This window comes from Oryctolagus cuniculus, chromosome 21 (assembly GCF_964237555.1).
Source record: "Oryctolagus cuniculus chromosome 21, mOryCun1.1, whole genome shotgun sequence".
In the NCBI taxonomy this organism is placed as follows: Eukaryota; Metazoa; Chordata; class Mammalia; order Lagomorpha; family Leporidae; genus Oryctolagus; species Oryctolagus cuniculus.
Window position 1 is genome coordinate 2,870,401 of NC_091452.1, and position 24,594 is coordinate 2,894,994.

A 24,594-nucleotide genomic window follows, 5' to 3' on the forward strand; every position below is an offset into this window, starting at 1 on the left:
GGAATAGGCTCCCAGAGTGTCTCCTGCCTCCCTGGGAACAGGCTCCCAAAGTGTCACCTGCCTACCTGGGAACAGGCTCCCACAGTGTCACCTGTCTCCCTGGGAACAGGCTCCCACAGTGTCACCTGTCTACCCTGGGAACAGGCTCCCACAGTGTCACCTGCCTACCCTGGGAACAGGCTCCCACAGTGTCACCTGTCTACCCTGGGAACAGGCTCCCACAGTGTCACCTGCCTACCCTGGGAACAGGCTCCCACAGCCCCACCTGCCTCCCTGGGAACAGGCTCCCACAGTGTCACCTGTCTACCCTGGGAACAGGCTCCCACAGTGTCACCTGCCTCCCCGGGAACAGGCTCCCACAGTGTCACCTGCCTCCCCAGGAACAGGCTCCCACAGTGTCACCTGCCTCCCTGGGAACAGGCTCCCACAGTGTCACCTGTCTACCCTGGGAACAGGCTCCCACAGTGTCACCTGTCTACCCTGGGAACAGGCTCCCACAGTGTCACCTGTCTACCCTGGGAACAGGCTCCCACAGCCCCACCTGTCTACCCTGGAAACAGGCTCCCACAGTGTCACCTGTCTACCCTGGGAACAGGCTCCCACAGTGTCACCTGCCTCCCCGGGAACAGGCTCCCACAGTGTCACCTGCCTACCCTGGGAACAGGCTCCCACAGCCCCACCTGTCTACCCTGGAAACAGGCTCCCACAGTGTCACCTGTCTACCCTGGGAACAGGCTCCCACAGCCCCACCTGTCTACCCTGGAAACAGGCTCCCAAAGTGTCACCTGCCTACCTGGGAACAGGCTCCCACAGTGTCACCTGTCACCCTGGGAACAGACTCCCACAGTGTCACCTGTCTACCCTGGGAACAGGCTCCCACAGTGTCACCTGCCTACCCTGGGAACAGGCTCCCACAGTGTCACCTGTCTACCCTGGGAACAGGCTCCCACAGTGTCACCTGCCTACCCTGGGAACAGGCTCCCACAATCCCACCTGCCTCCCTGGGAACAGGCTCCCACAGTGTCACCTGTCTACCCTGGGAACAGGCTCCCACAGTGTCACCCGCCTCCCCGGGAACAGGCTCCCACAGTGTCACCTGCCTCCCCAGGAACAGGCTCCCACAGTGTCACCTGCCTCCCTGGGAACAGGCTCCCACAGTGTCACCTGTCTACCCTGGGAACAGGCTCCCACAGTGTCACCTGTCTACCCTGGGAACAGGCTCCCACAGCATCACCTGTCTACCCTGGGAACAGGCTCTCACAGTGTCACCTGCCTCCCTGGGAACAGGCTCTCACAGCATCACCGGCCTGTGTTATCATTTCAGGCTTCCAGCTCCCTGCACTGTGAGAGACGGAGCCCTCTGTTCTCAGGTGCCTGGTTCATGGTGCTTTGTCTCAGCAACCCAGAGAAAGTAACACACAGAGCTCCCTTGATCCCGAAAGAGGTGACATGATCTGAGCCAAAATGCTCGGAGCAAGCCTCCCCCGCCGCTGGTCACAGGACCGCCTCCCACAGCCAGGACCCTTTCCCCACAGCCGGGAGAGCAGCGCCACCAGCAATCCCTTTCTCTCTTCCATTCGTCCTCGAGAAGAGAGAGTGCAAAGAGCATCTCTTTGGAAGCTTTAGCTTGAAACAGAATATCAGGGAAGGACTGGGATTGGTTCAGCTGGGGGGTGGGCACACTGTAGGCCAATCCCTGGCTCCTGGTGCTGGGACTGGCCCCGCCCGGGCCGTGTGCCACCTGGGAAGCTCAGGGAGGTGCTTGCCCCGGAGGAAGTAGGAAAAGCAGAGACAGGCACGCCGGGGGTTTGCTCCCTGCCCAGCTGCACCACTCTACCGGCGGTGACACTGGGCCTCAAACTCGCTCTGCCTGCTGAAGCCAGATTCTACCAGTTGCTGTCTGAATAACACTGGGTGAGTTGTTCTGGAGCTCGTTTTGTAGACTGTCAGATGGGAAGATGTAATGATATGCACCTCACCGCTGGCCCCCGGGAGAGAACGCGGGCACGGTCCTTGGAGCAGTGCCTGGTGCAAGCGGGCTCTCCACGTTCCCGCCCGCGGTCCAGACCAGAGAAGCACGGTCTACGGAGATGAGGCACCAGCACCAGAAGGCCAAGGAGCCAGCCAATAGCTGCCCAGTGGGCCGGGAGCCGTCCCAGTCCACACCATTTGTTACCACGTCCTCCGCACTAGCAGCAGCAGAAGAAGAAAGTCACGTGTCAGCTGTCACTGTGTCGGCCGTCATCTGGGCTTTCAGAATTGTGCCTTCTGCAAATGACAGAAACCCGGCTCCAACTTGTCTGCCCGTGGAAAATACTGTATTGATTCCTATGAATCCTACAGTCTGTGAGCTTTGGTTCTGCTGGAGCTGGGGTTCAAGGACTGTCCCCAGGGATCTATACCTCTTGGCTGAGTTTCCTGTGTGCCAGCTTCTTTCACACGCGAGGTGGCAAGGGTGAGGCCCAGCAGCTGCAGGCTTGCATTCTGTCAGCGCCAGAACCTCAGACGGACCTCATGCCTCATGCCCACAGCTCCACGGCATGACCGGGATAACTTGGCTTGTCCCGACCTGCACCCTAGCTCATCCTCAGGCCAACTGGAGACAGCAAGGAAGTTCTCTGCTCAGTGAGGCTGGATCCAAGAACCCATGTGGGGGCCGAGGGTCCACCCCACTGCACCTTCTGGGCAGAGTGGGGAAGAGCAGGTGTACATGGGGAGAAGTGGGGATGATGCTGGCCCAGAGCCCTTGAGGGCCACTGCCACTGTCCCACTTGAATCCAGCCATGGGGCCTCCAGGAAGCAGGTGCAGGATGGAGCTGGGGGTTCAGCCATCTTCCTGGGAGAATGGAGCAGAGGGGGCGGGTGCAGGCAGGGGCATCGTAGAACAAGATGCTGCTCCCTGAATGCTTTTCAGTTAGGGCACAGATGCCAGGCCCCCCCCCAGTGCCTGAGTGCTAAGTACATCCCCGAGAGTGCAGGGCTTCTGTGCCCCAGAGCTGAGTAACATACCCGAGAGTGCAGGGTTCCTGTGCCCCAGAGCTGAGTAACATCCCCTAGTGTGTGCAGGGCTCCTGTGCCCGTGTGCTGAGTAATATCCCTGAGTGTGCCCAGGGCTCCTGTGCCCGTGTGCTGAGTGTCAACCCTGAGTGTGCACAGGGCTCCTGTGCCCATGTGCTGAGTAACATCCCTGAGTGTGCACAGATGCCAGGCCCCCCCCAGTGCCCGTGTGCTGAGTAACATCCCTGAGTGTGCACAGGGCTCCTGTGCCAGTGTGCTGAGTGTCAACCCCAAGTGTGCACAGGGCCCCTGTGCCCCTTTGCTGAGTGTCAACCCCGAGTGTGCACAGGGCTCCTGTGCCCGTGTGCTGAGTAACATCTCCGAGTATGCACAGGGTTCCTGTGTCCCTGTGCTGAGTAACATCCCCGAGTGTGCCCAGGGCTCCTGTGCCCGTGTGCTGAGTGTCAACCCCGAGTGTGCCCAGGGCTCCTGTGCCCGTGTGCAGAGTAACATCCCTGAGTATGCACAGGGCTCCTGTGCCCGTGTGCTGAGTAACATCCCCGAGTGTGCACAGGGCTCCTGTGCCCGTGTGCTGAGTAACATCTCCGAGTGTCCACAGGGCTCCTGTCCTCAGTCTAGTAACATCCCTGAGCATGATCTAGGAGCACAGGGGCTCCTGGTCAAAGTCCGTGGTTTTGGACACTGGATGCTGGCGCGTGGTGGTTGCGGCAGGACCGGCGCGGGTATCACAGCAGATCCATAGCCACGGCCACAGCTGTGGGTACAGCAGCCCCTCAGGACGGGACACCCAGCCCACGAGGCTCCGTGGCCACCACAGCCTCACGCTGCCACCCAGCGGTGTTGCCCTGCCTGCTCCACAGGGTTCCTGACTTGTGGTTGACAAACAGAGGGTTCGTGTACTGCCGATGGGGCCGTGGATGTTTTGCTATGATGTACGTGACCAAAGGATTGGCACAATGAGGCCAGTTAGTGCTCCCAGCTGCCCGCATGGCCGAAGTCAAAGCAGGGAGCAGGAGGGCTTACCGGGCTGGGGCTGGGGCAGGGTGGCTGGTGCCCCAAGGAACCGACGGTCACACAAGGAATGAGCCCCGGGGGCCCAGCATCCTGCGTGGAGGCCACAGCGGGTAGCAAGGGATCGCGCCCTGGACAGACACTGAGAGAGTCCTCGGCCCGGCAGACCCCACCCCCGGCCCCTGATGCAGCCCCAGAGGTGACCAGGCCGGACCTCCCGCAGTCCCTGTGAAAGGGCTCTGGAAGTGGCACCTGTTCAGCTGTGTACTTGCCAGAGACGGTTACTCGTCATGTCACCCCTTCGTACTCCCTGGCGCATAAGGACCGCGCTCCCCTGTCCTCAACACAAGCTCTCTGGCACCTTTAGGAATGTAGGAGGGCAGATGTCAGGCAGGTGGGAGCGAGATGACAGACAGTAGATCCCTTGATGACAGAGATGGATGGCGGATGATTGACAGATGATAGATCGTTGGGTCACCAACAAGCAGATTTAAAGGGACAGGCACCTTCTTCCTGTCTAGAGTAGTTACTTCTTTAAAACGCCTTTTTAAATTACTTATTGCAAATAAAAATGACAGTGACGTAGAGGACGAAACTCGAAATCCAAGTCTCTGTAAATAGAAGGTGACTGCTTTGCCCCCTCTGAATCTTGGCGGCCTGGATTTCAGCCATTTAGTTCGTCTAAATCTTAAAACCACCCAGGTGGAGCTCTGGGAAAAATTCAGTACGAGTTCTCCTCATGTAAAAATTCGGAAAACATTAAGAAAATGTTAGCTTTTAATTCTGGGCATTTCAGTTCAAGTTTCCAAGAGCAAATATTGTGTGCTCCTCACCGGAGTTGAGTGACAGGAGTGAGCGGCGGGGGGCTGGGGGCCGCCCCAGCAAAGCGCCAGCTCCCGCACTGTGTCTGCACCATGGGCAGGGCCGGGCGCCGGCACCTGCCCGGCCTGAGCGCTCGGCCGCTGACCTTCAACCTGACAAGGGACGGAGCCAAGGGCAAGCACTGAGCGATCCAGGCGGAAGTCGTCACCACACTTCACCGCGTGCCTCGGTGGTGCTGGTCTACACCGGTTAGACGTCCACACAACACCGATGATAATTCACTCTTTACGTTTTACTCATTTTTATTTCCTCGCAAGACGAGAGAGACAAAGACGGGGATCTCCCGTCTTCTGGTTCACTCCCCAGGTGTCTGTGACAGCTCAGCATGGGCCAAAAGCCAGGAGCCAGGCACTCAATCCAGGTGTCCCACAGCGGGGGAGGGGCCTGAGCATGGAGCCACCACCTCTGCCTCCCAGGTGTGCGTCAGCAGCCGCTGGACTCAGGACAGACCTGCGACTCGAGCCCAGGCCCCTGGTAGGGATGCAGACATCTCAGGGAGTGGCGTGCCCCTGCGCCAAACGCCCGCCCCGAGACGGAAAGACGAGCAGCCCGAGCTAGGGGAGTCGTGGGCTGGTGCTGGGTGGTTCAGTTCCGCTGAGTTCTGCAAGGTGGGCGGAGCCCATGGTCAGCTGGCACACGGTTTCCACGAGCAGAGTGTGCCCCGGAAGCCGGCTCCGTAGCTGGCCCGGTCTTCAGACACCAAAGGTGAATGGAATTATGACTGATGAACGGGGTGCTGCGGTTAAGGTGCTTCCTGGGACCCCTGTGGCCCCGCCGGAGGAGCGAGGTCTGCGTCTCGGCTCTGCCCCTCCTCCCGTCTCCCCCGGAGACGTCCCCGGGCCCCTGCCACCCGCAAGAGACCGAGGCTGAGTTCCCAGCTCCGGGCTTCGGCCTGGCCCATCGTGGGCTGTTGCAAGCATTTGGGGAGTGGACCAGCAAATAGGAGCTCCCATCTCTCTCTCTCTCTCTCTCTCTCTCTCTCTCTCTCTCTCATTTAAAAGAAAATGCTGGAAAATCCTACAGATATCGCAGGAGTTCTTGGATACAATGCGTCTGTTAGGCGTCTGCCTCTCTCTGCACCATTTCGGCTGCATCCGCTCGGAAAATCGCGACAGTGATTTCATTCTGCATTACTGACTGCGGGACTCACAGTGACCCCGTTCTTTATCTGAGCACAGTAAATCACAACTTGATCTTATTACTGATAGTTGAGAAGAGTCTGGCTTTCCTAATGTCGTGGACGTTTTGATTGTTCTGCAGTTTGGGAGAGAACCCATCGACGTGTGTTTCTCACCCGTTTCCGTTTCCCACGCGTTCCTAATCTTCAACGCTCTTCCAACCTGGCCGTCGTTAGCTAGAACCAGGCTGTGGTGTGTGTGTGTGTGTGTGTGTGAGAGAGAGAGAGAGAGAGAGGGAGAGAGAGAGAGAGGGAGAGAGAATGTTGCTTCATTATCTTTATCACTCAGTACTTCATTCACATCAAATGAGCAAGATGTTAAAATACAGAAATTCTGATAAAAGCTATTCTGCCTGATCCCACTCAAAAGCAGCCATGGGGAGTGCACTTGGCAGGTTCTCAGGTAAACCTCGGGACAGGGATTTATGTCTCTCAATGGTGGATGAGAACTGAGCCCCCCACTCCCCGTGTCACGTGACTGGCTGGGTTTCTCTGAGTTCTGTCCTAACAGAACACCGCAGAGCGGGCAGCTTCAGCTCCCGCAGCAGCGTGGGGGCCTGGGAGGGCCAAGGTCAGGGCAGCGACGCGGAGGGCCTGACCACTGCCCAGGTGGCGCCCGAGTGCTGCCTGCACCCGCGTCCTTGGCCGCAGCGCTGGTGTGGCTGGTGCGGGAGCCGGGGCACTGCCAGAGGCCGCCGCAGGGAAGTGCAGAGCCCCGCACCGCCTCCCCACAGGCCCCGCCTCTCCACACCTGCACCTCCCTGGAGGACTGCAGGGGCGGAGGGCGTGTTCAGATGAAGCCTTGACCAGATGGTGCAGCAGACATCTATGGAGCACCTACTGTATACAGGGAGCAGAGAAACCGTGATAGATAAGGCAGCCTCCTGGCCCTCGGGGTTGTCACAGGTTCCGAAGCCACCAGGGGCCCCGGGGGGCGCGTGCTGTGACTCCCCAGGGTGTCCTCACCTAGCGGACTCAGAAATGCGTTCAGCCTTTTATTTCCCTTCCGGAGAGCAGGGGGCCGTGTCACCCAGAGGCTGAACTTACAACCAGGACGCCAACTGAAACCCTCCACACTTAGGGGCGTCTGCGTGGGGTCACACGGTGGTGACGGAGGCCGTGGCGATGCGGGACCCCGGAAAGGCCAGGGCCGGACGCCGCACGGCCCCACCACCCCCTGCACCCCCAGGTCCTGAAGCCCCACACCCAAAGCTCCATCTGGAATCCCCGCCCCCCACCCTCGGTACCATTCTGTTGGCCCCGACTCTGGCAATACCGACTCCTGCTCATCCTCCCCTCCCGTCCCAGCTGCACAGACCCCGCCTGAACCCACCTGACCACGGAGGTCCACGTGGGCCTGGGGCTGCATTGGTCTTCCTCCGTCTGCAGCCGTTCCCTTGGCGTTCCCCGTCCGAGGCCCCACTTCCATCTTCAAAGCCAGCGATGGCAGCTGGGGTCCTTCCTGCATGGCGTCCCTGGGGCCCCTCTCCCTGCCTCAGGTCCCCTCTGATGGACTCCCCGCCTCCCTCTTCTCCCCCCACCCAGCCTCTGGGTGTCAGATTCTCCTGTTTGGTTTGGAGAGGACGTGCGTGGCTCGCGCTCACATTGGCCTTCAAGTCCTAAGCACCGCTTCGAGTCCCGGCTGCTCCACTTCCAATCCAGCTCCCTGCTCATGTGTCTGGGGAAGCAGCGGAAGACGGCCCAAGTGCTTGGACCCCTGCGCACACGTGGGGGACCAGGACGACGCTCCTGGCTCCTGGCTTTGGCGGGGTCACGGACAGCACCTGGCTCACCCGAGGGGCTCGCCGCACGTTGGTTGGACTGGCTGAGTTCTCTGGGTGCTGCTGCACGTGTCGGGTCCCTGTGGGGTCAAATGACGCCGAATCTCACTGGTGTGACGTTTTTCAGATCCAAGCTGGCTCCTAATTCTAGCACCTCCGGGCTTGGCACGAAGGTCCGTGGAATGAAACCTGGTCAAAAGGCAGCATTTCCTGATGGATGTGTTGGTCTGCCAGGTTTGCTCGAGCTGCAGTGTGTGTGTGTGTGTGTGCGTGTGTGTGTGTGTGTGTGTGTAAGGGAGGGGGGGAGAGAGAGACATCACCTCGTACCCCACAGTGTATACAGTTATGACCCGTCCATCAAAAATAATAATATATTTTGTTATCTCACTTTTTTTTATGTGGAAGGCAGACAGAGAAAGAGACAGACGGACAGACGGATCTCCCATGCACTGGTTCACTCCCCAGTTGTCACAGCAGGCAGGGCGGAGCTGAAGCCTGGAGCCTGGAGCTCAGTCCCAGGCTCCCACAGTGGGGGCAGGGACGCCTGTGCCCGCACCCCTGCCTGCGGCCTCCCAGGGGTGCCCGGAAGCTGGAGCTGAGAGGGAGCCAGAACTGGCGCCCTGCACCGCAGTTGGCGTGAAGGGGACCCGAGCAGCGTCTGTGGCTCGGTGCCATGCCTACCCCAGGAATACATTGTACATAAAAAAATTCACTCCATCAGAGAAAAAACCCAGCCACAGACCGCGTCCCAGCTGGCGCTCTCCGGATGCACTGGTCCGCTCTCCTCTGCGGCTGTCAGCACTTCACTCCCCTCGTGGACCAGCCCAGGGCGTGAGCGTGACCCACGGGGACACGGGGCTTCTCTGCCCTTCTCCTGGGCAGCCCCGCTGATGGCAGCGCGTGGCCCAGAGCAGCCGGCCCGCCCTGGGGGAGCAGAGGGCGCCCGGAGCCATGGGAGGCGTGGGCAGGTGGCCATGGGCGGGGCCACCCAGTTTGCGGGGAGCGCTTTCCTCCGAGGGCCGCGGGGGCCCTGCCCTGTGAGCTGCAGCGCTGAGCCACGTCCCAAGTCCGGCCCTGGCTTCCGGGGCGCTGGGCTGGTGGGGGTGCGTCCTGGCCTGGGCTGCGAGGGAGACCCTGTCCCTGGGCCACAGGGAGGCCGCCCTGCGCGCTGCAGCTTCCAGCCGTGAGAGAGGTCTCATCGCAATTCCAAAACACCGCCTCCCCATTTCCAGCCCCTGTGCTTAAAGGCAAATTGGCATCCATTTTCCGTTTATCCAATGCTCACTGTGCAGCCTGTGGCTTTGATGCCTAGTCGCTGGCGTATTAGAAACCTGGCACTCCCCGAGGAGGGGTGAAACCCTGGCTGAGCTACGTCTGCAGGGCAGGCCCCGGGACCCCAGGAAGCCTGCTGTTAGGATAAAAGTCAGGAAGGTTTGCTTCCGTGCCTGTGTGTGCACGGCTCCTGCTGGAAGGCGGCACCGGACGCGGCTGACGCTGGAGGCCCCGGGCCTGCACCTGCTCCTTTCTGTGCCAGTGGGCGTTCTCATCGGGAGCCAATATCGACTTCCTGTTTCTGTGGCAAGAAAAAAAAAAAAAACATTAAAAAGGAAATCTCCAACATGACTTTGAAAGCTGATCTCAAACAGTCATAAAGTCTGACAAAGCTTTGCAGAGTAAAGAGGGCGGTGTGTGCCCCTGACTGCTTCCGTCACAGCAGAGCCTGAGACGGGGCCGGCCTGGGGGGAGGGGAGGGGCGGTTCGGTGGTGCTGAGGGAGAGTGGAGGGGGTGAGCAGGGCCCCCCCAGCAGGGGCTCCCATCCCCACACCCATCCCGCCGTCCCCTCCAGGCCTCCCTGCCCTGGAGGCCTCGCCCCTCACATGGCTGCCCTAAGAGTACTTTGCTTCCCGGGTTGTTACGAATATCCAATACATCAGCTCAGACCGGTCCCTGGGACGCGGGAGACCCTGCACAGATGCGAGCTTGGGTGGAGCCCACGCTGTTCCCTCGTTGCTTGCTGGAGCCCTTGGTTTCCTGGAGGGTTCACCCGAGGCCTGCACAGTGACCACACCCCTGCATGAGACAGAGACAGAGACAGACAGACCCACACAGAACTCCCATTCCTGGGTTCATTCCCAGATGCCTGCAATGGCCAGAATGGGCCAGGCTGGAGCCAGGAGCCAGGAGCTCCATTCAGGGCACTGCGTGGGTGGCAGGGGCCCGAGTACTTGAGCTGTCAGCACTGGCCCCCAGAGTCTGCAGTAGCAGAAAGCTGGTGTGCAGAGCCACACCGAGTTCTGGAACCCAGAACATTCTGCACTGCGGGATGGGTCCCAGCTGCTGGGCTGGACGCTGCCCCTCCCTGCACCTCACGGCATTCGTTGTCTGTGCATAAATAGACGAGGGGTGCACGCAAGCCCTCCGCCCCCTGACCGCACACGTAGCTGGAGGACAGCAGAGGGCAGGCGTGGACGGGGGCTGAGCAGGCGTGGACGGGGGCAGTGCAGGCATGGACTGGGGGGGCAGCGCAGGCGTGGACGGGGGCTGAGCAGGCGTGGACCGGGGGGTGAGCAGGCGTGGACAGGGGTGAGCAGGCGTGGATGGGGGGGCTGAGCAGGCGTGGACGGGGGTGAGCAGGCGTGGACGGGGGTGAGCAGGCGTGGACGGGGGGCTGAGCAGGCGTGGACGGGGGTGAGCAGGCGTGGACGGGGGTGAGCAGGCGTGGACGGGGGGCTGAGCAGGCGTGGACGGGGGTGAGCAGGCGTGGACGGGGGTGAGCAGGCGTGGATGGGGGGGCTGAGCAGGCGTGGACGGGGGTGAGCAGGCGTGGACGGGGGTGAGCAGGCGTGGACGGGGGGCTGAGCAGGCGTGGACGGGGGCTGGGCAGGCGTGGACGGGGGTGAGCAGGCGTGGATGGGGGTGAGCAGGCGTGGACGGGGGCTGGGCAGGTGTGGACGGGGCTGAGCAGGCGTGGACGGGGGGCTGAGCAGGCGTGGACGGGGGCTGGGCAGGCGTGGACGGGGGCTGGGCAGGTGTGGATGGGGGTGAGCAGGCGTGGACGGGGGCTGGGCAGGTGTGGACGGGGGTGCTGAGCAGGCGTGGACGGGGGTTGGGCAGGCGTGGATGGGGCTGAGCAGGCGTGGACGGGGGCTGAGCAGGCGTGGATGGGGGGGTGAGCAGGCATGGACGGGGGTGAGCAGGCGTGGACGGGGGTGAGCAGGCATGGACGGGGGGGTGAGCAGGCGTGGACGGGGGCTGAGCAGGCGTGGACGGGGCTGAGCAGGCGTGGACGGGGGGGCTGAGCAGGCGTGGACGGGGGCAGAGCTGGGCTGCCCTGGGAGAGACAGGACGGGGAGGTTTCTCTGCACCACAGGGGATGCAGTGGCCAGCAGAGCAGGCAGGAACAGTGATGGATTTCAGCAGTGATTCTGGACGCCCTTGGAGGAGCAGGCGGGTGAGGGAGCACCCCCTTCCCTGGGCCAGGGCTCCCTGTGGGCGGCTCCCAGCTCCGTGCACGGAGGGCAGCCTGTCAGATTGCAGGTGCCTGGGCCCACGGGAGGCCTCTGACTGGTGGATGTGCACGGCCGGGTGCTGCTGGGACCCTTGCACCATGGACGGTGGAAATCCCATGCCAAGAGGCTGGCGCCGCTGCACTCCTCCCATGGGCTGCTGGGGGCCTCTGCTTGTGGGGGTGCTAGCGTCCCTGGGCTCGCCCCCCAGGCCTCCTCTTCCTGCTCCCCGAGGGGCATTGCTCCCGCGTGGGCTCCTCTGGAGGCCTTTGTTCGAACAGGACCCTGCCGTCCTCGCCAGGGAGTCCCAGGCCTGGGACCAGGGCCATGGAGGAAAGGCCGGTGGGCGGTCCCCAGAGGGCCTGGGGGGGCACTGCTGCAAGGCGACCATGTTTTGCAGCAAACTGGGGGCCGGTGCCATGGCGTAACAGGTAAAGCCACCATCTGCAGTGCCGGCATCCCATATGGGCGCCGGTTCCAGTCCCAGCTGCTCCACTTCTGATCCAACTCCTTGCTAATGTGCCTGGGGAAGCAGCAGACCATGGTCCAAGTTCCTGGGCCCCTGCATCCACGTGGGAGACCTGGAAGAGGCTCCTGGCTTCTGGCTTCTGATCAGCCCGGCTTCGGCCATTGCAGCCATTTGGGGAGTGAACCAGTGAATGGAAGACCTCTTTCTCTCTCTCTCTCTCTCCCTCTCCCTCTTCCTTTCCCTCTCTCTCTGCCTCTCTGTAACTCTGCCTTTCAAATAAATAAATAAATCTTTAAAAAAAAAAAAAAGAAAGCAAACTGCCCTGCAGTCAGCAAACACAGGCGTGGGCAAGATGCTGTCGGGTGAACCTGCCCAGCCATCTGCACGCAGCTGCCAGGGCCAGGCAGCCCTGGGTCCCTCTTCCAGAACCCCAGCCATCTGCCGGTGGCCAGATCCGCAGGCCACAACGTGGCTAATGCTATTTACATCTGCATCAGCTCTCCTGATTCCTGGCTGCGGCCTGCCAGCAGCACTAATGTCCTTGAAATCATGGCTTTGATGCTAGCTAGGGCATTGTTCTAGCGAAACACGAATCCTTACCTAGTGAAACAGAAATCGCACCGTACCCAATGTGCTTATTAATGGCAGTTTATTGTGTGCTAAAGATGTTCCAACCACGCTAAGTCATTTAACCCCACAGCCTCCCTCCAGGGCAGGGCTGCTGCCCGTGTTACACATGAGAGACCTAAGATCCAGAGCGGTCAGCGCACTCGGCTGCACCCAGGGCTGCGGGGTCTCCGCTCGGCTGCGGCCCAGGGTTGCGGGGTCTCCGCTCGGCTGCGGCCCAGGACTGCGGGGTCTCCGCTCGGCTGCGGCCCAGGACTGCGGGGTCTCCTGGGCCTCTGCTCGCGGCCGTGGCTTTGTCCCCTCCAGGACTCCTGCTGCAGCCCAGCGCCTGCCCTTGGGGAGGGGTTAAGAGGGTGAGAAACCAGCCCAGTGGTGTTTGGGGGCGGGACCTTGGGGAAGGAATGAGGGTTGGGTAAGGGTAGGATAACAGGGTCTGTGTTTTGCCTGGTTCCCAAGTCAGGACCCGGCTTCCAGGACCACCATGGGTGGTTCCACAGGCTGTGCACTGCACCACAGGCACCTCAGCCTGGGAGGAGCCCCCAGGCCTTCCTGACGAAGAACCTGTGGCAGCAGTGAACTGTGTCAAGATGTGGGCACCCACTGCCCTGGGATGCACAGGGTCATTTCCTGTGACCGAGGACGTGATGAGCACACGGAGGGCATGGCTGACCTCCTGAGTGTTGGGGGACCCTCCTGTGGCTGCCTCAGGCTGTCGGACTCACAGAGACAGGCGGTCAGGGCGGGGCAGAGAGGGAAGCCACCCCCTGGAAGGCTTGGACTCCTCCAAGGGGGGAGGAAACCTCATCTCCGCGCTCCCCAGAGCGTCTTCTTCCTTCTGTCCCCGCCCCCGGGCACTGGGCACTCGGGAGGTGGGTGCACCTTGCCTGGGGGAGCGAAAGGCACCGCTGCCCCAGCCGTCACAGCCGGAACCCGCGATTCTCGCCCTCCAGCACGAGGAGGCAGCAGCGGGGCCACGCTGGGTTCTTGGCCGTCCTGGCTGGACCGAGCTTGGCTGGTGGCCGTGCTTGGCGTGTGTGGCATGAGGACCCTGGAGAGAACATTCTGTCAGAGCCAAGGACCCCAGCAGGGACACAGCTTCCCCTGGCGGGGCTGGCAAAGTCTCAGCAGTGATTTTTTGTTGTTTATGTGAGAACCAGAGAGACAGAGCTCCCGTCCACTGGCGTGCTCCCCCGGGGGCTCACAGCGGCCTCCCCCACCCCAGCCAGGACAGACGCCAAGAGCCAGGAACTCCAGCCGGGTCTCCCGCAGGGACGACTACTCGAGCCGTCACCTGCGGCCTCCCAGGGTGCACGCCGGCAGGAAGCTGGAGCCGGGAACAGGAGTCAACCCAGGCGCGCCCGTGCGGGACGCAGGTGGAATGCCTTCTTTGTGAGGACCGGGAGAGGGGGGGTATACCAGGCCTTGAGTGGGGGAAGCCAGAGGTGCTGGGGTCCTGCGACATCCAGGACCCCCGGAACCACGAAGAATTCTCCACGTCCTTGACGACGGGGAAATGGCCCACCCAGCGCAGGAAGAGGCTGAGGTCAGGCACACCTGTGGCTCCACGCAGAGAGCACTGGGCCTCGCAGGGACACGAACGCGGGGAAACCAAGGACCTCGTGATGCGGGTGTGTCTGCAGCTCCACCGAGAGTTTGTGCCCATGCCGGAAAGTCTCTGCGGCCACCACCCTGCTGCCCAGGAGACTCGCGTGGTCAGAGCGGCCCCGGCGGGGCGGGCTGCCCCCAGCCGCCCGTGAAGAGCTGTCTTCGGCCACACTCGTGGGGGCCTCCTGAAAGGCAATGGCTTCCTCCCGTCAGGCGCTCATTTGCCTTCACTGAGCGCTGCTCGCAGCACCGTGGGCAGGTCCACTTAACTCTGAATCTGAGTGTTGTAGTGAGAACTCACCTGTAAGACTTACTCAGTTATTAGAATACAGAGAGAGAAGGAGAGACAGAGAGAGGTCTCCCCTCCACTGGGTCACTCCCTGGGGCTGGGCCAGGCTGGAGCCAGGAGCCAGGAGCTCCTTCCGGGTCTTCCACGTGGGTGGCAGGGGCCCAAGCACCTGGGCCACCCTCTGCTGCCTTTCCAGGCCATCTGCAGGGAACTGGACTGGCAGTGGAGCAGCCGGGACTTGAACCTGCACCCTTGTGGGATGCCAGCATCGCAGGCTACCGCACAGCGCCGGCCCCGTCAATGGAGAAGTCTAAGGAATATGCCCGACAGGACAGGGCGGCAATGGCTGGTGGGGGGGGGAGGGGGAGGTGCCACTTCTCTGCTTTAGCTTCCGGCACAGCAATTCCTCTTCTACCCCATCGCACCGACAGCTCTGTAGTGTGTCTCTGCTGTGTGCCGGGCCCGGTTCTAGCCTCAGAGGACGAAGAAAACAGGCGAACTCTTCCTGCCCTCTCAGGAGGTCAGGATGCCGACGTCACACAAGGCACGGACTCACGGCCCCTTGCCAGCACCTTCGTTCTTGCCCCCTGCCCGGCCGCCGTGGGTGCCCTCCGCGCAGCAGTGTCCCCGCGTCTCCAGGCTCCAGCACCAGCAGGGGCAGTGGCACCCAGGACTGACACTCTGCACCTCCCCTGGGACGTGGGGGCAGCCCCTCCCGGAGGTGGGAGGACTCCCGCGTTCCGTGACGCTCAGCCGTCTCCAAGGCTGCACCGGGAGAGCACAGCTGCCTCCGCTTCTGTGGCATCGGTCAAAGTCTGCACCAGGGCTCTGAGCGGGGAGCACCTCCCCAGGCACAGAGCCGGCAGGAGAGCTGGCAGTGCCCTGGAGGGCAGGAAGCAGCCCGCACGCCAGTGCTGAGGAGTGAAGAACAGACTGGAGCCAGCACACTAGGGAAGCAGGCGGGAGCTGGCCTGGGGGCCTGGGGGCCTGGGGGTGCTCTCAGGATCAGCTGCTGCTCAGCTGGCCCCTGTGCAGGGCAAGGAGCAACCCTGGGCTTGGAACCCAACACCGAGGTGGGCACTGGCTGGCTGGCGCTCCGGCCTTGGGGGCAAGAAGAGGCAGGTTCTGTGATGCCTGGGAACCCACGAACCCGGCTCGGCTGCTGCTCTGGGAAGGCCTGGAGTCGCAGGGGAAGCCGGGCTGGGTGGGGCTCCCAGGAGTCCCGGAGGAGATGGAGGGTGGAGCCAACGCCACCCCCTCCTGTGGCCTGGAGGTCTCCCGCACTGTAGGTCACAGAGCAGCGCAGTCGGGGAGCCTGGGGCTGAGACAAGGACGCCTTCCGCGGCGTTGGTTTCCAGGCCGGCTGGATGGTGTCTCTGCCACGCGGGTGTGCTGCGGGAGCGCGCTCCTCTGAGCTGTGATGCATGTGCCGCGAGCGGCAGGCCCCTGCCTTCCCACTGCACCCTCGGTGCCGCAGGAGTATGCGGCAGGCGTCAGCGCCAGACAGGCAGTGCGCATCGACCTCACCTTCACGTCCAGGGTTGACCTCACCTTCACGTCCAGCCCATCTATGACCAGAGGAAAGAAAAGGACCTCCCTCAGCCTCTGCTTCCCAGCGCTGCAGAGGTTACTCGGGGAGGGGCCACTAGGCCCTAGCAGTGCTTCTGGGTCGGCTCCTTGCACACCCTGGCAGGCCGCAGCGGTGACTCAGCTGGGTCCCTGCCGGTCACTTGGGAGCCCCTGAGTTCCAGGCTCCTGGCCTGGCCCAGCCCTGGAAGCATCAAGCATTTGGAGAGTGAATCAGGGGATGGGAGTGTTCTGTCTCTGAATAAGAACGTTATTTAGGGAGAGTTATAGCAAAGTTACATCAACAGCTGACGGCAGAATAGAATCTGTGCACTTAGAGATCTGCTGGGACTTCCAGGTTTCCCTCTGTATACTCTGTGTGGGTGCGTGCATGTGTACTGTGTGTGTGCACATGGATGTGTGCACTGCATATATGCATGTGCACGTGTGCGCATGAATGTTCACATGTGCACATGTGTGTGTGCATTGTGCGTGCACATGGAGGTGCATGTGTATTGCATATGTGTGCACATGTGTGCGTGGGCTGCATGTGCATATGTGTGCATGGGTGTGCATGCATATGTGTGCATGGGTGTTCGCGTGTGTACATGGATGTTCGTATGTGCATGTGTGTTGTGTGTGCACATGGATGTGTGCATTGCATGTGTGTGCACATGTGTGCATGGACTGCATGTGTGTGCATGGATGTTCGATGTGGCTTGTGCGCGTGATCACAGGTGGAGATGTTTCTGCAGCATTCTCAGCTGTGCAGACGCGAGACGCGTTTCCCGCTGGCTGTGGAGGGGGGACGGGAGACGGGCTGGGGAGAGGTGGCTGCCGCTGTGTTTGCAAAGAGCGGTTGGCCACGTCCGTTCCCTCCCCTGCGTCTCGAGACTCTCCTTTGAGAAGAAGGAGCTGTGAGGACACGGTGCTCTGGGGACCCTCGGGGCATCAAAGGGAGCCGTGGAAGGGGGAGCAGCTTCCATCTCTGCCAGGCGCCCTCGGGCACAGGACGTGGGTTCTACACCATGTAAGGGGCAGAGTGTGGGAAGCTGTGAGTGCAGGCAGGCATCAGAGTGTCGCCGGGTGACTGAAGCTTAAATGCATACATTTTCAAAAGTGCTCAGGGTAGTGGTTCCTAACCAGGAGTGGTTTTCCTCCCACGGGTCCTTGGGCAGTGTCTGGGGACAGTATTTGTCCAGCTGTCACACAGCAGTAGTGGTGGCTGGGGGGCTCCTGGTGCCTTCTGGGTAGAGGCCAAGTCAGTCCCCTCCACAAAGGACCCAGCTGGAGAGGGTCCGGGCGGTGCCTGCAGCGGTGCCCGGCCGAGCGGACGGCTGCGAGTCGGCTGCTGTTCAAGCCGCTTCCTATCAGGGTGCTGGCAAGAGGAGGTGACCATCCAGAGACCTGCGGCGCGGGCCGTGCCCTGCGTGAATCTGAGGACAGTCCCAGAATGCACTGTTCCTCCCGACACAGGAGAGGACTGAGGGTGGGAGTCCGGGCTGGGAGGAAGGTGGCCCGCTTCTGTGTGACGCTCACAGCACCGCCGGGAGTGGGAGTGATGGTCTCAGGGGAGCAGGCGGTGCCAGCGTGCACAAGAGGCCCGTGTCGCAGACGCCGAGTGAGCCACGCAGGCCCCTTCCAGCCTGCGCTCTGGGGGGGACAGCCCCTGGCTGTCAGCTCCTGGGGGTTCCTGAGTTGGGTCTGAGCCACGCCCCGTGGGTGACTGAGACGCTGACATGCACGCCTGTCCATTTCTGCTCCTGGGCACCCGGCTTTCCTTGTGGTCCACCCGCTGGACTGGCAGAGGTGTGGTCGGGTCCTCTCCTCGATCCGAGAGCCCCCCACACACCCTTCCCTTTCTCCTTCTCCCAGATGCACCCTCCGTGCTGCGTCAGCGCCCACAGAGCCCCTCGGTCACGCAGGGAACAGGAGCGCAGGCTCAGAGCCCACCCACCCTAGCTGCACAGGCTGGATCTCACGGTGCCTCAGCTTTCTCGTCTGTACGATGGGTGTCATAATAATTCCTACCTTGCTGGGTCATTGTCAGAACCAAACCAGCCAGTACCCGTGAGCACTGGAGAAGATGGGGTGCAGGGGGAGAGGAGAGAAGGGGGGGTGGTCCCGGAAGCCGGCTCTCCCGGCACAGACACGAGAGCCCCGCTCTCAGAGCTGGCTCCCCACAACTCAGGGATGGAGCAGGTGCCCCTGCTCGCTGTGGGGCTGACTGCATAGTCTTCCCCCGGCTGCCACAGCACTGGCTGCAGCAACAGGATCCCTGCCACGCAGTTCTGGAGGCTGAAGTCAAGGGCCGGGCGCCGGGCGCCTGGTTCCTCCTGTGCACAGCCCTGGTGCATCGGCGTGGGCCTCTTCTCTTTTAGGGACAGTGGTCACGGGGTCAGCCTGCCCCAGGGACCGCACTGGACCTTAGCCGGACCTTTAGAGGCCCGGTCGGCAAATGCAGCCCCGTTCTGAGGTCCTGGGCCCGAGGACCGCAGCGGACGAGTGTGAGAGGGACGCGGCTCAGCTCGCTCGGGCTCCGAGCAGGAGCAGCGGCCCCAGCCCTCCGGGCCTGTCCGCCCCGCCCCCTGCCACAGCAGTGACTTCGCGGAAAGTCCGCTCCTCTGTTGGCAGAACAGAGTTTTCCAGGCCAAGCCGCTTCCCAGTAAAGCAGCCCAGGGGAGGACCGAACTCCTCCTCTGATGAGCTGACCGAGCCTCAGTGTTCTCATCTGGGAAGTGGGGTGATGAACCCAGCTGATGGATTCCTGCACTCAGTGGACTGAGGTCCCCACGCCGACCACAGGACCAACAGGCACCAGGCACGGCTCTGGCCGTGGCTTCTGTCACTGCTGTCGGCATTTGAGCCCAGGACAAAGAGCAGCCCCGGAACGGCTCAGCCTGGTCCAAGCACTGGAGACAGGCGTCCCCGCAGGACCCCTCCTCTGCCAGGTTTGAGGGAGAAAAAGAGGAAACAGAATTTCAATACCCTCAGCTTGAGCTCTTAGGGAAAATATCAGAACACACATTTTACCAGGAATGCCGGTGATATTTACATAAGATTTAAATCCATTCAGCACTTAAACAGAAAAGAAGGAACGGCACTAACTCCACATAAGAGCTGGGTTATGCACAGAACAAGCAGAAGCGTGGACTGCGCCCCCGTAATGGAGCGGGTCCGCGGCCGCCGGCGGATTCGGAACCGGGTCGGGGGCGAGAGCTGGTCTTGCCCGCGGCCGCCGGCGGGAGGACGCGGTATTGAGGCAGCGTGCGCGTACCACTCCCACTTAGGCATCTCCTAGGGAGAAGTACCGGCCTCCCCAGCGGGCACCGTGGGAGCAGAGCCCACAGCTGGTTCCTGCAGCCCGCGGTCAGCCCCGGGCAGCCCTTCCGGCTGGGGAGGTCGGCTGTGTCCTCCCCGCAGGAGGCTCCTCAGGCCCAGGTGAGTGCGGGTCAGGCCCCCTTCTGCCACCCCCGCCCTGGAGTCTCTGTGCACTCGGGTAGGGGTCCCGGAGCAGAGCTTGGGATGGGCACTCATCCACGGGGGCTCAGCAGAGGTCTTCAGGCCGTGACCCCAGAGGCCAGAAGTCTCCAGTCCACCTCTGCAGGCTGCAGGGTGTCTCCCCTGCCTCGCGCAGTGGCCAGCTGCCCCAGAACCGGGGCACACCCCTCCCCCGCCTCGGTCCATCCACCACTTTCTCCCTGACCCCCGCTCCCGACCTGTGCCAATCTCCCCGTGCCGCTGTCTCCTGAGGGCGCGGTGGGCGCCCCCAGGGTGATCGGTCTCTAAATCCTTACCTTAGTCACCTTCCAAGGCCCTTTCCTGTCCCCGGTCACATCCCTGGGTTCCAGGGACTCGGGACGGACGTCTGTGGGGGAGAGGTTTCAGCCCGCCACGGTGGGTAGGGGTGCAGGAGGCGTGCAGACCTCATAGCCCCTGACCCCCTGCAGGCAGCTCTGGAGTGTGGAATGCTCCAGTGTGGAGTGCTGCCTTAATGTGCCCGGGGCTGTCAGTGTCTGGGGACTGGCTGCCCAGCCCCGGGAGAGGGGCCAGAACCTGCGGGTGTCTCTGGACGAGGCAGCTCCGTCAGTCCAGGGAAGTCCTCCAAGGAGAGGTGCCTTCCCCAGCTGATGGCCTCCAGCGTCCTCAGCAGCAGGTGTCCCCGCGCTGGGCAGCCTCTTCCCCGAGCCTGGTCCGTCCCCGTTACTGCTGACCACTGGGCCTTGGGCAGGGGTCCGCACGGCTGCATAACTGGGCTCCGATGAAGTCCCCACTCCAGGTCGGGGGGCAGCACAGGCACGCACAGCAGAGCTCAGTGCCCGCCCTGCTGGCGTCCCAGCCACGAGCGTCCCTGGGCCTGGCCTGTGACCTGCACTGCACGCGGACACTGGGACGCTGACCGATGCCTCCCCTAGGCTAAACAAGAAAGGACGTGGGGGGCTCGTGGAAACGTGAGGGACCCGGCTCCGGACACAGCTGGGTCCCAGCGCTGAGGTGGCGTCTGCAGGCCGGGGCGCCGTGCCAGTAGCTCCTTGTGCTGTATGGGCTGCGATCTCAGCCTCTCCACGCGGAGGGGGTCCTATCCAAACCCGGACCTTCTAGAACGGGACACCTTCCACGGCCTGCATTGGACGTCCCTTCGAGGCTGGCACGGGCCCGGCTTGGGCCGCACCTGCTGAAGCGCAGAAGAGGGGATTTTTCCCCAGGGGCTGCAGTGCCCCACCCCGTCTGCCCCGGAGCACCCTTGGCAGCAACAAGGAGCAGGGTGCGCTCCAGACAGCCGCGGCCATGACTTGCAGCCCCTGGGCTGGGTCCCGTGGGCCCCCCGGAAAAGAGCCGGCACCTCCCCTGCTGGCGCCATCCACAGGGAACCGTGGTACCACACAGCTGGGCCACCCGGGGGTTCCCGGGGGGAGTGTGGGAGCGGCCGGCAGGGGCTGCGGGTCAGCAGGTGCAGAGACGAGCAAGGGCAGGATGGGACTGCACAGCAGGAGGAACGGGCGGCCTCAAATGTTCACGGAAAACGAGGCCCAAAAGGCAGCTTCATCTCGGTGCCAAAACCCTTGAGATACATGCATAGCCTTTCAATGATACACGTTTTCCATGAACTTTTCGGAGACCCCGGTATAGGGAGGAAACTCGGGCCGTGTGTGGGACTCTGGCTACAGGAGTAGGCTTGGGCAGCTCCTGCCACAAAGGAGACCCTCCAGTACCTATGAGAGGCGGTGGACAGGGCCCCTGCTGCGCCAGAGTGGGCGTCTGGGTCCCAACACTGGGGAGTGCACCAGCAGGTGGGAGCCCTCCGTCTCTGCTTTTCAAATAGATAACTAGACCCAGAGAAAGAGTGTGATTCCTGGGCGCTGGCGCCGCCGGCACGCACCCACACCCCGACTGTGCACAACCCCTTTGGCCGACCCCAAAGCCTTTCCCCAAAGAGACCTTCATCTCTGTGTGCTGCTCAAATCCTTCTCTGACACCCCAAAAGTCCCTTCCCTGCCAAGATGAAGTGCACGGCCCCGTGTGGTCCTCCCGCGTCCTTGCCGGCCCCGTCTGCCTGCAGTGTCCGTCATCAGGGCGTCAGTAGCTGGAGGCGGGGCATCTCCTCATCTGGGCCATCAGGAAGGACACAGGTGCACAGGTGTGACAGGTGTGACAGGGACCTCAGCCCCAGGCTGCAAACCCCAATTATGTTTTTGGCTCCTGGCGCCTTTGGAAGAATCAGAATCTTACAGCGGCCTCCGGTTACCTGATCCGCCCTCCTCTATCTCCTCACACAGACCTCGCCTTCAAAAGCCGTTCATTCGCAAGGCTCCCTTTTTATTAATGAGGTGATCAGTATATGTTGCATGCTGCTCCCGCAGCTGTGACGGTCACGTTAAGCTGGCTGACACGAGGGAACCCACGCCAGGAAGCCTCGGCGACTCCACACAAGAGAACCGCGGTTTGTGCCCATCTCTGCAAGGACACCCTGTGTACTACAGGCACCAGGAGCCAGGCTGACGGCAGCCACTGTGTCTCGGACACAGAAGGCGCCATGCTGGGGAGAAAGCCAGCTCTGGACGGCACCTGGTCAGAAACTAATTGTTCCAGTGAGAAAATGACACCTGCCACACCTGTTCACAACCCACAGGCCAAGAGGTCACATCCCCGCCCAGCAACAGGCCCCTGGAGGGACGGACCCACCACGGTCCTTCCAGGAGGAGGAGCCAGAGGCCACCAGCAGAGGGCCTGCCAGCTGCCTGGACGCACAAGACCGCAGGCCCCGACCACCCCCACCCCAGTGCATCTCTGTGCAACCTCCCTACCTCTGCACCAGTGTCTGCCGCCATCTCACAGATTGAACCCTGAGCTACAGACGACATGAAGTGGTTTCCACACGTGGCTGCCCAGCACACCCAGGCCCCTGGTTCCCTCCCTGGAAAGGGGGTCCGCTGGCTGGGTTGCCCAGAATGACCTCCAGGCTCCTTGGAACACCTGCTTTAGCCAAAAGTCCGAGAACAGTCATTCAGGGAGGAGAAGCAGGTGTCGTGCACCGGGGGTTAAGCCGCCGCCTGAGATGCCTTCGTCCTGTGTCAGAGTTTCTGCTTCCAGTCTTGGCTGCTCCACTCTTGGTCCAGCCTCCTGCTAGTGCACACCCTGGGAGACAGCAGGGGTGGCTCAGGGGCTTGGGTCCCTGCCACCCACGTGGAAGACCGGGAAGGGATCTGGCTCCTGCCTTTGACCCGGCCCAGCCCGGGCTGTTGCAGGCTTTCAGAGAGTGAACCAGCACATGGGAGGTCTCTCTCTTGCTGTGTCTGCCTCTCTCTGTCACTCTGCCTTTTCATTAAATAAACCTTTGAAGGCCTGAGCCACTCTCTACAGTCTCAGCTACCTGCTTCAGCATTTCTGCCTTTCTTTCCCCCTTCCTCCTCTGCCTCCTTCCCCCATCCCTGTCTCCTTCGTTTTCTCACTCCTTCTCTCTCTCTCTCTCTCTCTCTCTCTCCTTTTCATTGTTCATCTCAGTCCACCCACTTTCTTACCCCTCCCCTCCTTTCTTTTTTTTTTAACATTTTTATTTATTTGAGAGGTAGCGTTACAGACAGTGAGAGGGAGACAGAGAGAAAGATCCTCCATCCGCTGGTTCACTCCCCAGATGGCCAAAACAGCCAGAGCTGGGCCGATCCAAAGCCAGGAGCCAGGAGCATTTTCTGGGTCTCCCGCAAGGTGCAGGGGCCCAAGGACTTGGGCCGTCTTCCACTGCTTTCCCAGGCCATAGCAGAGAGCTGGATCAGAAGTGGAGCAGCCGGGACTAGAACCAGTGTCCATAGGGGATGCCGGCACCACAGACGGTGGCTTAACCTACTGCGCCACAACACCGGCCCCTCCCCTCCTTTCTTTCTGTCCACGGCACTGGCCTGTGCCGGTGCAGCCGAGGGTAGCAGGGAAGACTTGGAAGAGGACACGGGTCGGTGCAGACTCTCTGGCCTGTGCAGCGAGGAGAGCCGTGGCCGGGCCACATGGCCTGATAATGGGGCTGAGCTTGTCGCCCCGGGCTGTTCAGTCGCACGCAAGTGCTCCCATTACTGGCGGGTTGTGATGGTGACAGAGTCCTCCGGCTCATAAATGGACCTCGTTCTCTTCCGTTATTGATCCCCAGCCCCAGGGCCAGGCCTCACAATAGCCCCTTGTGTATCCCATGTCCTGGCTGCCTCGTCGCAGATAAGAGGGACCTTCCTGGGAGAGGCCTGCTCTGACGTCCGAGCAGCCTGGCCATCGCGGCTCTGCTTTTCTTCACGCCCCTTCAAGTGCCAGAGGGAGCCCGGCGGCCATTGAAAAGACTGCAGGCCAACGCACCTGCCATGGGGGAGGCAGCCACCCGCCCAGCGCTGAGCCCATCCCTGCCCCCTGCCCGCCATTGTCCTTGGAAAAGGTGATTGAAGATCGTCAGGCCTCCCGTCCCCATCCCTGGTGTGAGACAGCCACAGCGCCTGCGTGTGGGTGGTCTCGAGCCGAGTGGGCACACACTGGGTGCTCTGTATGTGGCTTCCTTGCCCCTCCCCGTGAAGCCCCAGGGCGAGAGGCCGCTGTCCTGGCTCTGCAGCTGCCCCCCTCCCCCGTTAGCTTCCTGCTGCTACCGCCGCAGGCTTGGCGACGAAGGGGAGTCCGGTTCTCCTCTCCCAGTCTGGAGGTCGGAAGTCCCGAGGCAGGTTCCCTGGGCCGACGTGGAGGCCGGCAGGGCTGCACCGCTTCCAGAGCCCTGGGCATTCACACCATCAGAGCCGGCAGCACAGCCCCTGCCTCTGGGAGCCCCGAACCTCGCCCTGGCCCCTCTGCCTCTCTGCCGCGAGGACGGGTGCGGTGCACGTGGGACCAGGGTCATCGCCACATCTCTCGGTCCCTAAGGCAGTGATTCCCCAACAGCATGACCTGAAAACCACCCACATCTGTGAACACCCATGTGGTGATAGCGTGGTGTGCATACGTGTGCGTGCACACACACACACACACACACACACACATGGCGGCCTGGTGTTCCGCCTTCACAGAGAAGGAAGTCACTGTGTGACGCAGGACGGATGAGCCTGGTGGGCCTGAGGTTGCCTACAGTGGCCCCCACGGACAGATGCCGTGTGATCTCACTCACACGTGAACTCTGAGAGCCGCACTCATAGAAACAGAGGGC

At 62.0% G+C, this 24,594-nt stretch overlaps 1 protein-coding gene across 4 annotated transcripts in view; it reads left to right on the forward strand.

The window, feature by feature from the left end:
* TMEM132D (transmembrane protein 132D) overlaps nt 1–24,594 on the forward strand; it is a 490,214-nt gene that overhangs the window by 454,299 nt on the left and 11,321 nt on the right. The window lies entirely within an intron of this gene.